We start from the raw sequence: 13,983 nt of genomic DNA, 5'->3' as shown, positions 1-13,983 counted from the left end.
TGGATGAGTTGTAGAGTTGTGCTCCAGGCCTATGAAGAAGAGGAGGGTGGTAAACTGAGTTAAATGTGTTTTTATGCTCCTTAAATTGTAATATCAGGACTACAGGATTAAAAAATGTTGTCTTAAAGAAAGAAAGGGGAAAGACAGGGGTACAGAAAGTAAAAAAGAGGAGGGAGTCAGTGAGTGAAGGAGGGAGCAACCCTAAAGGGAGGAGTCAGGAGAAGGAAGGAGCAGCTGGAGTCCTACACTCCCCTCTCTCTCTCTCTCTCTCTCTCCCTCTCTCTCTCTCTCTCTCCCTTTCTCTCTCTCTCTTCTCCTCGGGAAAAAGCGCACTAAATGTAATAACAACTCTCCACGCGCTTCTCCTCTCACGCTCATGTTGTTTTCAGGCTCATCTTTGGTCTGCTATCGGCAGATATCCTCGGCAGGCTGATGGTGGTTGGACTCAGCAAACTGTGAGAAGGAGGAGAAAGACAAGCGAGAGGAAAAACTCTGGCTGCAACGCTTTGGAGTTGGACTTGCTGCTGCTGCGTAAAAAGAAAAAAAAGAAAAGAAGAAAAAAGTCCCACCAGGCAACTCCAGAGGCACATCTGCAAGTTAGAGAAGAGAAGAAGCTGAAGAAAGAAGATTTTTTTATTCCTGTGAAGATAAAAAGAATTAAAAGAGGGGGGATCACCCAGAAAGAAGTAAGTAAAACTCATAAAATCTCACCAGAAATTGTCTAAAAGTTTGTTAAACAGGAGAGGAGATGTTTCATATCATACAAGTTAACATGCATGAAGTGGATTAAAAAGAAAAACACTTGTAGGCTTTTTAAAAACAACATTAATCGGTGTTGAAATCCCCCCAAAACAGCCCCTCAGTCTTGTGTTTCTTGGCCCTGGGTGTGTGTGATTTATGCTCTGTGAAATAAGTGTTGGTTGTTAGAAAACACACTTAACAAGTCTCACACAGACAGATGTGCCTTTTTCTTTCAAACTAAACTAGTCTGAAAAAGTTGCATAAAGTTTGTTATAGTGATGGATGTGTTGTAGTATAGATATACACGTGTGATTCTGATGGGAACTGAAAGTTTTATGCAGAAACTTTATTGGACTTTTGCCTAAAGAAACTTGCATGGGGGGAGGGTGGTTTGGGTGGTGGTGGTGGGATGGGGGGGGCATGCATATTTATGTGCATGTGTGATCATATTTCAGTGTCTGTTATTGATTCGGTTTATCCTGTTAGAGGCTGCAGACTCACTGAAACAGTTACACACACTGTTTTATTTTGTTAAATCCAACCAAGCCTGTCGCTGACCTTTGACCTTTAACATTTAGATATTTATTTTTATAAACATCACAGTTTTTTTATAGTATTTTCAAATCTTAAAGGCCTTTTTTTGATGAAATATTTGCACTGCAGATAAAAAATCCTTGTTAATAACTCATTTAGTAGCTGATATTTTTTAAAACAAGTGAAAATTGCAGTGTGTTTCCAGTATACTTTCATTTTATTTAACAAGTGTCAAAGAGTCGAAACATTTAGAAATTAGGATTAGGAAATCTTTCAATTTCAATTCGGCCAATTTGCATTAGAACGTTTTTTTTTAATTATTATGTGCTTCACCTTAAAAAGAAAAAGAAAAAAAAGAAGAAACGTGTGTAAGGAGACATCATGGCGTGTTTGAAGGCATGTGCTCAGAGAAATTTAAGCCCATTACAGTGGGAGTCTGTGGCCCTGCAGGGGTCCATGTGGGGCCCCCAAGCAAAATTAGAAATACAGTAAAGTCACTGTAATTTAGTTTATTAGAATTCCTTGGATTTCTATTAAAGAAAATATTGATACACTCTCTTTAACACAGTTTATTATACTCTTCTTACAGAGCTTTTCTATTGTTTTTTTTACGGTAGAAAAGCATTTTATAATTGTATGACCATATTTAATGTGTAATTGAGGCTCACTTCAGGAGAAAGGCATGTGTCAGCTTGTCATTTGGTACAATTAAAAATGGATAAGAACACTAATACAATTTTGTAGACAGCCCTTCATTTAAAATCACTAAAAAAACAAACATGGACTTGTGCAGGGTGGAAAGGAATCTCTCTTAACAGAAGTGTTTTTGGGGGTCCAGGACATGAAAACGTGTGAGCGCCCCCGAGCCTCCACATGTGCGGATATTTGTTTGAAAGTTTCCCTCCTGTCCTCGCCAGCTGTTCCACATTTTATCTGCTTGTCTGCTCTCGGGTTTCACACACAGACGACGAGGGTCCGAGGTGCTCAGCCATGCGGTGCAGCTCAAATCCTCCTTTCTTTTTTGACACTTGGCAAATTATTAACGCAGGTCTGGCTGCCTTGAGACGAACACACCGAATGAGATGTTTAACAGCACAAGTTCACACAGATAAAAATCTCCTTTTAGCTGTTTTTTTATGAGGCTTCTCCATCACTCATCTTGGCTGAGGATTTGGCTCGGAGCAGAGTTTTTTTTAGCTCTTGTCTAGTAAAATAAAAAAGGGACTGTCACATAAACTGTCATTTAATATGTACCTTATTTTATTTATGATAACTAAATAACATTTCACAGGGAATGAATCACTGTCATGTCAATGATTCAGCTCAGTTAACAAGGAAAAGAATGAAGAGACGGATCAGGCCTCAGATTTTAACATTAATATTTTATATTTACTTTATGAGAATCATATGTAATTGTAATTTTCTTTATTTAGATTATTTCTCCCCTATATGTTTTGCTTATTGTGTATTGTTGTTAATTATTTTTAAATTAAACTGATGCTTAAAAACACCATATAATTGCCCTATATATAATTATTAATTGAGGCCAAAAATTAGGATGGCATCTGATTTTATTTATATAAAATATTATATATCATACATTTTCCACAAGCCTTAAATTAAATGTGATTTAAATCAAAAATAAAATTATAAAATTAAATAAAATTCAGTGAGTGATTCATGAAAGAGAAATCTGTGACATTTTTTGGATTTAATATTCTATAGAATAACTTTAAACAAGTTTAATTTCTGTTTTTACACATGTGGATGTCAAAATCCAGTATGTGATATATAATAAAACATATAAATTAGCTTCATGTTATTTAAAAAACAATCACAAAAAATCACAATTCACAATTTAATATTAAATATATGTGAATATTATATGTGAATATTAAACATTGTTTTTTGTGCTATTATATTTTACCTAAAGGGGGATGCTGATGTCAAACAGGTGCACCTTTACCAAAAAAAAACGAAAGTGGGGACTTTGTCTCATTATGATGCAGCAGCAGTGATGAATGCAGCAGTGTTTAAGATGCTAATCTGCTGGAATGAGATGCACAACTCGGAGCCACTCGCTTACTGTAGCCAGCAGAGATGCATCATCGCCGCTCGCTGCTCCTTCAGCTCCACGCGTGAGGAGCAGGCGGCTATCGAGTCCGTCCGTCAGATAGCAGCCGCGTGCTGCTTTATCTCAACTTTAAGCACTCCTTTAAGTAAAATTATGCATAGCGAACGCCGGCCCTGTGGTGACCTGTGACCTGGCAGAATAAGGGCTGTCATGTTAATGCAGGGAGATGACGTGCTATTAGCTTTTGAGGTATGGCCCTCTCTTCTTTTTAAGGGCCTTGCATTTATGCAGCTTGTGTCCTCGGGCCTTTTACACCCTGCCTGCAGGAAGAATACCTGTTATCAGGTTTGTATGCAAGAGGCCCTAATGAGCTGTGTTGTTGTGCTAATGCTGCGACCCGGAGCCCTCAAAGAGGTGGCAAATGTTTAGTTAAAACGAGGGTTAATGTGAGGAAGTTGATTCTCCTTAAGATAATGAGGTTTATTTGTGGTGTTGTTTTGCAGGTTTTTCCACACAGAGGTGTAAATAATGACAGTTGTTCTAAGTTTTAAATCACACAGAAAGCACCTGACCAGAGGAAGTTTGGAGTAATTCCCTGCGTGATTTGATTAGCTGTTGCTTCCATTGCATGTAACTCGCGTAGTCGAGTAGATGGCCCCCAAAAGAAATCTCCCACTTTGATGATTTGGTACTTTGATATGTTGACATCAAATGAAACAGACACAGTGGGGGAAAGAAAGAGGACAAGTCAGACAGAGGTAGTGATTGAGGGAGAAAAAAAAAAGAGGCTGTGCATGTGAGCGGGTGGAAATGTGTGTGTGTGTGTGTGTGTGGTGTGGTTTGCGAGGAGGAGAGCTATGAAAAGTTGGGCTGAGACGGCAAACCTGAGAAGCGTCAAAACGTCTGGATGCATTTGCGTGCGAGCAGAGACAAGAAGGGGTCTTCGGGCTCGCAAGGGCTTCTCCTTGGCCTCCTAATCCCCAGGCCCAGCCATCCCTTCAGGGCATGCCTCAGATCTGGCTCTTCTGGCTCTCCGCGCGGACGACCCAGCTCCGCCAGCAGATTTAATATGCTATGTGTTCCTGCTCCCCCGGCTCCCCCTCCACCTCAACCATCATTGTCCCAGAGCGGGACCCCCGCTCCCCGCTTCAAGGAGCCTGCTAAAGGCACCTTTCAAGCCGGGTGATGTCTTTGGATAAGGCGTGCGTATACGATGTGGGGGAAAGTGGCGATGAAGAGGGTGTGAGGGGAGATATCACGCTGTAATTTTAGATATGTATATTACACACATTCAGGAATCTTCAGGGGTTTTTTGCAAACAGCACATTCACTGCACTCACACTGCATGCATGTACATGCTGCTCATTCACCCTGCTCTTCTTCTCTGACTCATACAGTTTTTATTTTGTCTCTTTTTCTCTCTCTTGTGGAAGCAACTTTTTTTTCTTTCATTTGTCTGAAAAAATAAGAAATGGGAGGAAAAAAAGTGGGAGCTCATGTTGCTTTAGCAGAGAGGGCTGGTTTGTTTTCCATGACTCTGGTCTGTTGGAAACTCCAACTGGACCTGACAATTAGTCTGGTCCACTGCTCTCCCAGAGCGAGGCACCGAAGACGCCGGCAATAAAAAAAAAAAAGAAAAGAAAAAAAGAGTGAAAACAGTAAATGATTTGAATTTACGATCGATGAAGTTGTGTCTGACAGCTCAACATAAGCCCCGTTGTAGGTCATGGTAAATTTTATTGCAAATATGCCGGTTCTGAGTGTGCCAGCTCGGCGGCTGCGTTTTCTTTTCTCACACACTTGAGGAGAAACAGGACAGGTCGCGCCTGCATGTGGGCGCCGCTCGTCCCCTCCTCTGTTTGCTGTAGCCGCCGTAAAAAATGTCGTTTAAGTCTGCGGTGTGAAGTGTAACAGCAAGAGGTGAAGTGCTTCGGGTTTGGGGGCCCATTTGCTTGCGGGCTGCGTGTAAAGTTGAGCACAGTTTTCCCGGGGCCGGGGCTATTATTATTGCAGATGTGGCATTGTGTCAGCTTTGATGGGAGCCGGTTGTGGCATCCGTGAGGGGGTCTGCGCTTCGTCGGCCGGGGTGGTGAGTGGGGGGACAGATGAACTGGCCGCTTGCTGTGAACAATGATCTGTCACTTACCCCCTGCCTCTTGATGTGTGAAGCCATGAGTCAGGCTCTGTCTACTCCAACACACCACTATGTACACATTTCTCCACCGTGCAAGAAAAGCTTATAATGTTAACTGTGCATTTTCCAAACAAAACTCCTGCCCTTAACACCAGTAATTAAGTTATGCATTGTCATGCAATAATGCTCACAATGTGCACCCCATGTGTTTGCAATCCCATGCTGCTTAGTTGTCTTTCAGTGGGAGTTATCCCGGAGCATTGCTGCGCCCTGGAGTGGAGGTCAAGGAGGGGGCTATTGTTTGAATGTCAAATGTAAATCCCAAGGTTAATACCTGAAAGAAGCACATGCCCGGACATTCTCTCTCCTCTCCAAACATGTTTAGATGAGTACCTCTTCCCCCACTCTGCTCCTTCATTTCCGTCTACTGCGGACTTGGGGCAAGTTGGAAAAAGGAGAGGGGGCCGGGCATCCCGTATATATAAACCCCTCTAGTGTGTTCTTCTCAGCAATGAATGCTAACAGACCCCGGCTCTAATAATGCCTCATCTTAGAAAAACAAAAGGGGGAACTCTACTATCTGAGCAAATTTCTGCCCCAACCTGAAAGAGCCCTCCTTTGACAGCGCAGCATTTGAAGACTAATCGTTTTTTCTCATGCAAAGCACGCTGTTTTAAGAGCCCGGGCCACGGAAAGAGAGGGGGCTGTGTTTTAACAATACTCCGCAGGGAGTGAGGAACAGGGTTCGGGGAGGGGAGGTAGGGTTGAAGAGGGGGGGATTCCTCTCTCCTTTGCTCCTCAGACAAAGCCCAGTTCCTTTCAGGGTTGCATGGGGGGTAGGGTGCGTGGGGAAGAGGAGGGCGCATCCAAGAGTTTGAGTTCCTTGAAAGAGAGGGACTCCAGCCGTTTTTAATGACAGTTTGTCATCGTGGCTCCTCCAGCTTCCAGGGAGAATACAGCACTGGCCTTGCAGTGACAGGCCTGGAAAAGAAGTAGGCCCGAGAAAATTTATAGAGAAACAGAAATATTAACGTGTACATGCGGCCCTAAAACGGCTTTGGCTATTCCTGCCAGACTGGTGTTTTTATTAAGAGGGGTCGACATGCTTTGGAAATATATCTTATTCATGAAGAAGGCCAGGTTCCCAAAGAATTCATTATGTTCCCCCAGATGCGGCTTTTGCGGGTTGCAGCCGTCCCCTCGGAGGACGCGGAGCGTGGAGCGCGACATTGTAAAGCCTCCCTCAGTGGGCACGGGAGTGCGAAGGGTTCCATTTGTCAAAAGGTGCCGGAGTCTTTTTCCCTCCTCAACACTTTCCCGGCTCAGTCTCAAACTCATTGTCTGAGCAAAGGCAGGACATTAGTCACCGCAACGCCGCGGGAGCCTGCGGGGCTAAAGGACCAGCGCTCTGGAGCCCGCGCTAGGACGGAGGGGAGAGGGGAGGAATGGGAAGGGAGGGGAGGGAGAGAAGGTGAGAGAAGGGCAGGAAATGTGGGGTAGACGGAAAGTGAGGAAGAGTATGTGTGTGGGAGAGGGAGAAAGACCATGGGGGGGTTAGAGGGAGTGGAGTCTGTAGCTCTACCTCAGGGCTCAGTGTGTAAGCCCCTGTCTACCCCCCAAAGCTGCTTTCACAAAGAGATTTACAAGACAGGTCTCCGGTGTGCTTTGCTGCCCTGCATTATGAGTGAGTGAGTGTGTCAGTGTGTGTGTGTTGCTAAAATGGACCTTTTTATTTTTGTTTTTTTGCATCATCTATGCAAGAACACAAATTTACCAATCGAGGCAGGTCAGCCCCAGTGGAGGGGTGTGTATTCCCCCTGGTGTGTGTGTGTGTGCATTCATGTGTGAATGTATTTCACAGATTCACACATACAAGGGAGCCTGTTAGCTTTTGGAATTATTTATAAAGCCTGGCTTTTGTGTGGCGCTCTAAGTCCCTGTCTCCTCCCATTACTGCCTATGACTCTACCTGGGCTTCCTTCAGCCCCCTAACGCTCCCTCAGCCACCCTCCCAGCACAAGGAACCCAGTTTGGTGTTATACCTAAACCCTCTGCAGCTACTAGTTCCCCGAGAGAATCACTTTCTTTTCTCTCTAAAGATTTGCTCCTCTGGAAAAAAAAAAATGTAGAAAGTCATAATCTGTGGAGACAATCTGTACACTTCAGAGAAGTTATGCCGACCCATCCCATATGGCCTTGATTACCCCGTAATCCAGGAAAGTTTTTCCCCCCCCTTTTTCTTGCACGGACCGAGCGGGGGTGAAGGTTTTAGTGTGTTTGAGATGGTTTATGCTAATGTTGCTTTTATTGAAACAAGCTGGGATGTGATTATAGTCCTGCTCGGTACATATGAGCAGCGAACTGCTCTAGTTTCCCCGCTTCCCTCTGGCGTAGAGATCAATGCAAACCAGCTAACGCAGGGTAATAAGCCATTAGTACACACATTGTTGGGGAGATTTACATACATCGACCGGCGAACTGATAAACTAGGTTCCGTGTCCTAGAGGTAAGAATGATTGTGTGTGTGAGTGATTAGCTGAATGAACGTGTGTGTGGTGATCTGCCAGTCGTGTGTGTGATAGGTGCCAGATTGCGTAGCTGGGAGCCAGGTTGTCTCTGCTTGTCAGGCAAGCAGGGTGGAGGAGGGGAGATGTGAGGATGATTACACTGTACACTGTTCCTCTGATCTGATTCATCACTAACTGTCTCTCCTGCAAAGGGTGAACTTATTATCCCTGTCTCAACTTCCACGGCGGAGCCAGCTGCTCTCCATGCTTCCCAATTAACCCCAGGCACCCGTCAAACGCTCCAATTAAGGCCTCCTCCTCCTCTTCTTCCTCCTCCGCGAATTTATGTGCCGGCCCAGCTCCGGTTGAGAAGCTCGAGCGTGCGGAGGGGAGTGAGTGAGTGAGCCGGCAAGCGTTGAGCGTGTTTGTTTAGGAGCTGTCCTAAGCAATGGTGTTCCAGCTCCCAGATTTATACGAGGCGGGGTTGCAAACAGCTGAAACGAGTAAATACACCCAGATGTTTGGCTTCCTCGCGATGAAGCCGGCGGGCCTGAGGGGGCTGACTGTCTAATGACAGTCTTGTTCCTCGCTCTTTATGCCGGGGATTTTCAGGGGGCCATTTTGTGACTGTGCTCTTTGGAGTTTACGGGAAGTTTTTTGTCAAACACCCGGCGAGGTTTATGGCATCTCATTCCAGTGTTGTGTGGCGTGATATCGCCTCGGAGTTGCGTGAGTCTTTTTCTCTGGGAGAGTGAGCGAGTTTCCTCCCAACTCTTTCAAAATCCAAAATATTCAGCAGCTGCGTGTTTCTGATGAGCAACAGCGTGTGTGTTGCTGTAGGTGGGGTAGAGGTTTCGCAGCACTGCCAAATCCTCTGAGACTTCCTGTGTGTGTGTGCGTGTGTGGAGCCTACAGTACGTGCCGGCGCAGAGGGATGGGGGGGCTCTGTGGCTGATATGAAAGTGAAGGGAGAGAGTTGTCTCCCGACGCTGCCGTTGGGAGAGCCGTCAGGGAGCTAGAAGTCTCCGGGACTCCCTCTGAGCTTCAGCTGTCTTTGATCTCACACCTCCGCTGCCGAATACTCCCCATACTACTATAGAACACACTCTCGCCTGCCGCCAAGCCTGCAACACAGACCCACCGTTCACATGGATGAGACTCTTATGCTCCACTTACAGACCTGCACAAGGGCCAGTCAACCAGTGTGGAGGTTTCACATGAAAGCACTACTGATTACAGTATACAATGAGGAGGGAAGAAAACTTTTAAAACGGCAACTGCAAGAAGACGTAATGAAAATATTGGGCCGCAATCAATGACTTTTTACATTATTATCAGTTAGTCTGTTTCCATTTCAAGCTGTTCTCCTACACTGTTTGTAGCTATACCTATGAAAAATAATGCACTGTACTTCATATATATCCCACGAAATGTATTTGTATGTAATTCACATAATCGTGAACCAGGAAGTATAAAGAGCGACAAACGGTCGTGTCTAGAAGGTAACCCATGAGTTGGGAAACTCTGGCAAGATGAGGTTAGGCATTGACCTCGAATGGTTAAAGTTAGGATAGGTCGTCGGGCAACGAGTTTTTGCAAGATTTTCCCAGATTTTGCAAAAAACACTGGACTTTTGCCCAGGAGACTTGTGTTCGTATCCCGCATGAAACCTGAAGTCAACTTTGATTTATTTGGCACGGAACTTCGGTATTTAAGTGACGCCACTTCCGAAGTTATTTGAACCCAAACCACGATCTTTTCCTAACCCTAACCAAGTCGATCTTTTCCTAAACCTAACCAAGTCCATCTTTTTCTAAACCTAACCAAGTCCATCTTTTCCTAAACCAAGTTGTTTCCTGTGAAGTTGTTGTTGTTCGGCTGCTCCCGTTGGGGGTCGCCACAGCGGATCATTGAGCCGCACATTGATTAGGCATAAGTTTTATGCCGGATGCCCCTCCTGACGCAACTTTTTGACATTTTGGTGGTGGGAGCAAACCGCAGAACTCAGAGGAAACCCACACAAACATGGGGAGACATGCAAACTCCACACAGAAAGGCCCTGCCTGGACCAGAAATCGAATTCCAGACATTCTTATTGTGAGGCGACAGCACTAATCACTGCACCACCGTGCCTCAAGTTGTTTCCTGTGAAAACGAAAGTTAATTTTGAAAAAACTGTATGCATGTAACGAGCAGAAATTGACATGTGTTGCTGGACATTGCTAGACAACGCAAACGCAAGAAAAATTAGGAATAACTTTTCATAACGAACCGTTGTATGAGGATACGTTGTTCCATTAATCAATAAATCGTTTAGTGTAAAAAAGTAGTGTCACAAACTAGTGAGAAGTGCCCATTAGAAGTTCCCAGAACCCAAAGACGTTCAGTTCGCAATGATATAAACCAGGGAAAAATGCTGGAACCAGCAAGTATTTTGCATTTTTCTTGATAAGCGACTAAATGATTCAACTTATCAACTAAGCGTTTCAGCACAAGATAAAATAAAAGCTCTAAATAAAGGTTCATTTGACCAAGCTGATGAAAATCATTGTTTTTCTAAGTGTGATTCATTGTTCTGTTGTTTTAAGGGCATACACTCTGTGTGAGTGTACTCCCTCCCCTTGTCCTCCTGTCCATCACTGACATGTTGAAATAAGGCCGGAGTGCTGATAGAGTGACCTTATTTTACGGCATTTTTCAACCCGTCTGATGAAAGACGAGGAGAATGCGAAGATACAACAGAATCATTTCGTTTCGTGCATCTGTGGAATGTGTGACCCGGTGTTACCCTTCTGGATCAGCTCCCATCCACACAGGAAGTCTAGCATTAAAGCGATGCCATTTCTCCCTTTTCTCTTCCTTTTCCCCTCTTCTCCTCTCTCTCTCTCTCGCTGCATTCCTCTGACTGACTGCGGCACATTTCAGGACAGCTTCATCCAGCATTCCTTTACATGCCGATTTGTTTGCCCTCCCTTTTTCTTTTTTTTCTTCCCCAAGTCTCCCTCTGTTTAGGTCCGGCTTTATCACGCGAGAGCCAAACACCAAGACAACTTCATCTCATCCAATTTTCACCCCTTTAATTCGCTTTAAATGGCATGGCCGCGAGGGCCAGAACGGGAATTAATAAGAGCCAATAAAGCTCGCCGCTGGGGCATCGGGGCCGGTCTTTAAGTAAACATTATGACTTCTTGAGGGGGGATTCAGGGGCAGCACTTGATGAATCGTGGCGGAGCTTGGGAAGGGCTAATTTCTCACTTAGCCGTCCTGATGGGGCTGGCTAATAGGCCTGGTGTTGCCTGGCTGTTTGTCTGCTGGCTTTATTATTGTGCATTATCGCGCTGCCCCCTGGCTGTTGTTAGCGCTGGGCCCCGAAGAACGCCAGGGCCCGTCATTAATCACATAGCAGCACTGACTCACTCCGCTCCAACACTTATCCCAATGACACAAAGGAATGAGGAAGATAGAAAGGAGGAGGAAAAGAGTGAGAGTATAGAAGAGAAGGGGAAGTACTAGCGAGCAGTTTCACGATGACTCCGTAACCTGTAGATTGCCCTCAGTTGCCTCAAATACTCTTTGTTTTAGTGTGAAGACCTTCTGTCAGAGCCATACCTGCTGCCACTACACTCACACAAGACCATCCATCTGCTTGATCCTCCTCTGAGTGCACGTGCGAGGAGGAGGAGGAAGAGGAGGAGGGAGTTGTGTGTGAGGTTTTCATCAGTACAGGAATTTCTCTTCCTCCACTCATCCCCTCCCTGGGGTCCCCCCTCTCTTATTTATGTTCTGCACACACAGTGATCGCACTTGCATACTGAGAGGCGTATAGCTAGAGCACCTGGTGCATCCAGCTCCTATACGCACAGCTAGCATCATGCAGCACTCTCAAACGCAGTCCCTCTTCCTCTTCCTCCCTGTGCCATGTTCACACACACATAGGAAGTACGCTCTCAAACAACGCAGCGTAACATGTACTCTTTCGCAGTGAAGGATGTTGTTGTCGCACTCTGGTTGTGGCATCGTGCAGAGCGCTCTCTAAAGCCTTGTATGAAGACTGTTTTCACTGGAGATGAGAGGCCCGCTGACAGGATACAGACCTCACTTTCTTTTTGCTTTACAGTGGGTGCCATGTGCAGGGGCCACTCGAGTGCAAACCTTAGCTACAGAGCGAACTGATTTTATAATAAACTGAATTTCAACTGGCTATGCAGATACAAGCAAGTAGGGAAAGTAAAGTGCAAGGGAAAAAACTTTTGCATATAGAAAAATCTTCCCGAGGACCTTTATGGCGTTTTGCTGAAGTAATAGGTTGCATTGTTTGCTTCGGCGTCCACTTAAATGGCTGAACAAGCATCTTTTCCTTCTCAAGAATCAGGGAAAGTGTCTGATCAAACAAAAGGCCCTACGTTTTAGCAGCATGGGAAGAAAAGTGCAGAGGGGAAACCAATACCGCATAACTGGGCCACCAGTGCAACAAAGCTGCCTGCATTATCCATTGTCTCGCTCCTCACAGCCCGACTCGCCCTGACACAAGTGGCTCACGAACAAAGTCAAAAAAAAATAAACAATCTTAATAAGCAGGGGGCTGTGGGGAGAACACGCAGAAGATTTCCATTGTGGTGCGTGCTTTATTTGCCCCTTATCTGCTGGGTAGCGAGCGCAAAAAGAAGCATCGTGTAAGCGTCGCGATTACATCGTTTGGGTTTGTGATCCAGGAATGTAAGATGCACTCGGCTCATTCTGCTGCGCGACGCGCCGGGTCCCTCACCAGCCCTCCGAAGCATCTCAAGTGGAGAGGTCTGAAGGACCAAGACGCACGCGAGGATAATCTTATTAGCTCCGCTGAAAGCTACTGTGTTGTTGCGCTGTTTGTCCTTGACAAAAAAATACAAACACTCCTCCTCATTTGCACAGGCTCTCTCCTGTTCAAATAGTGTGCAGCGTGCTTGTGATAGTAGTCCACATTGTTTGGAATACCATTAAGATGCTGGACCTGAGGTGTAAAGATAAATCAAAGATAAGTTGGACTTTTAAAGGGATAGTTTGGTTGTTTTTAAATGGGGTTGTACATAGTACTTATCCATAGTCAGTGTATTACTTACAGTAGATGACGGTCGGCACAACCCCAGCTTGGAGAAACATACAGGAACACCAGCACCGCAGCAAAGCAATGTGGCACACTGCTGTGGACGGGGGCAACTTTAGCCATCTAAATGAACCCACCTAAAAAATTGCATATCCGTTTAAGTGTACACAATATTTAGAATATTTTCCGACGCCGAGCTTAACTGAAAGTGAAACTTATCTTTACTGTTTTTCGTTATCTGAGCCTGCTGGCTTTGGAGAGAGCATAGATAAGTTTCCCGTCGGAAAGGAGAAGGAAAGGGCTGTCTGAGAAGCAAGATAAAGCTGTGAAAAAATCCTAAATATATAGCGCACACTTACACGGATATTGATTTTTAGGTGAGCCTTTCTTTTAGGTGGCTAAAATATGTTTTTCTGCCGGCCCCATCCACTGCACTGTATTGCTTTGCACCGGTGTCGGTACTCCTGTCTTTTTCTCCAAGCTGGGGGCGTACCGACCGTCATCTACTGTAGGTAATACACTGACTATGGATAAGTACCTCATACAACCCCACTTCAAAACACACAAACTATCACTTTAATGCAGAAAAAGCACAAAATATGCTTTTTTCCATGCAGTATTCACAAGATGATTTACTGATTCAAAACATGAACCAATAAATCTCAATAATCGTATAAACTTTCAGTTTTACAACCTGGCAGTAAAAATTGGGACTCATTTTGGGATGATATAGAAACATGTAAATGATTGACAGTCTGAATAGCTCAGCCATGTCACAGTATACAAAAGGGGTGAGAAGGCCCAGCACTAAACCAGTTTGCATGTGCATATCAGGGATTTGATATGAGAGTGTGTGTGTGTGTGGCGGGGTGTGACTAATTCCTGCTAAATGGCCCTTACTTGAGGGGCT

At 44.9% G+C, this 13,983-nt stretch overlaps 1 protein-coding gene across 2 annotated transcripts in view; it reads left to right on the top strand.

Annotated features, from left to right (window-relative positions):
• Positions 1–278: 278 nt before the first annotated feature.
• The window catches only part of gli3 (GLI family zinc finger 3), a 104,585-nt gene continuing 90,880 nt past the window's right edge, over positions 279–13,983 (top strand). For both annotated transcript variants that reach the window (XM_074622505.1, XM_074622504.1), the window contains exon 1: positions 279–686. The gene's annotated coding sequence lies outside the window, so the exon portion shown is untranslated. The remainder of the gene's footprint in view (positions 687–13,983) is intronic.

This window comes from Sebastes fasciatus, chromosome 21 (genome assembly GCF_043250625.1).
Source record: "Sebastes fasciatus isolate fSebFas1 chromosome 21, fSebFas1.pri, whole genome shotgun sequence".
NCBI classification, from domain to species: Eukaryota; Metazoa; Chordata; class Actinopteri; order Perciformes; family Sebastidae; genus Sebastes; species Sebastes fasciatus.
The sequence above is the reverse complement of the archived record's forward strand: the minus strand, read 5'-3'. Positions and strand labels throughout refer to the sequence as shown.